This window comes from Penaeus monodon, chromosome 19 (genome assembly GCF_015228065.2).
Source record: "Penaeus monodon isolate SGIC_2016 chromosome 19, NSTDA_Pmon_1, whole genome shotgun sequence".
NCBI classification, from domain to species: Eukaryota; Metazoa; Arthropoda; class Malacostraca; order Decapoda; family Penaeidae; genus Penaeus; species Penaeus monodon.
This window is the reverse complement of record NC_051404.1, coordinates 27,667,303-27,667,934: the sequence shown is the minus strand read 5'-3', so window position 1 is coordinate 27,667,934 and position 632 is coordinate 27,667,303.

The following is a 632-nucleotide window of genomic DNA, read 5'->3' as shown; positions in this document are numbered from 1 at the left end:
GAATCTCAGCATTTGTCATCTTTTCTGAAGACTTTTTTTTCGGACATTATCATCTCAGCAATCTTATTATCCTATCATCAATAATCATGCTGAAAGTGAGCAAAGCAAATCGCGGGACAATTGCATCATCACCATTATATTTCGGAAAGTTAAAATATTCAACACAAATTTTCTCTTGCTAATAACACACCCAAAGTCAATACGAGTCAATACTGCTCAGTGCTGGAAGCAGGCTGTTCTGAGAGGTCATCTGAAGCCGGGGAGAGGAGCTGGCGGCTTGCGGCCGGCTTAGGCGCGCCCTCCTTCAGTTGTTTCTTCGTTTAAGCTACAGGCTTAGAAGAAAAGGGGCATCGTGTCAAGCTGCAACTATCTGATAACATTTATGCCATTTGCATTTTACAAGGTGAGGCAGTGAATTGTATCTTAACACCACATAACTGACGAAATTTGAAGTCGCCTTCGTTTCTCCTAAAGACTCCTTCGTGACCAAGTTTGACAAGAGGATGTACATCTACACCTGACCATGATTCACAGCAGACATAACGATTAAAAGAAACGAAATGTCAGTCTTTTTACGAATAAAAGAGAATTTGTAAAGCATAACTTCTTTTCCACATACACTGTATACCGTA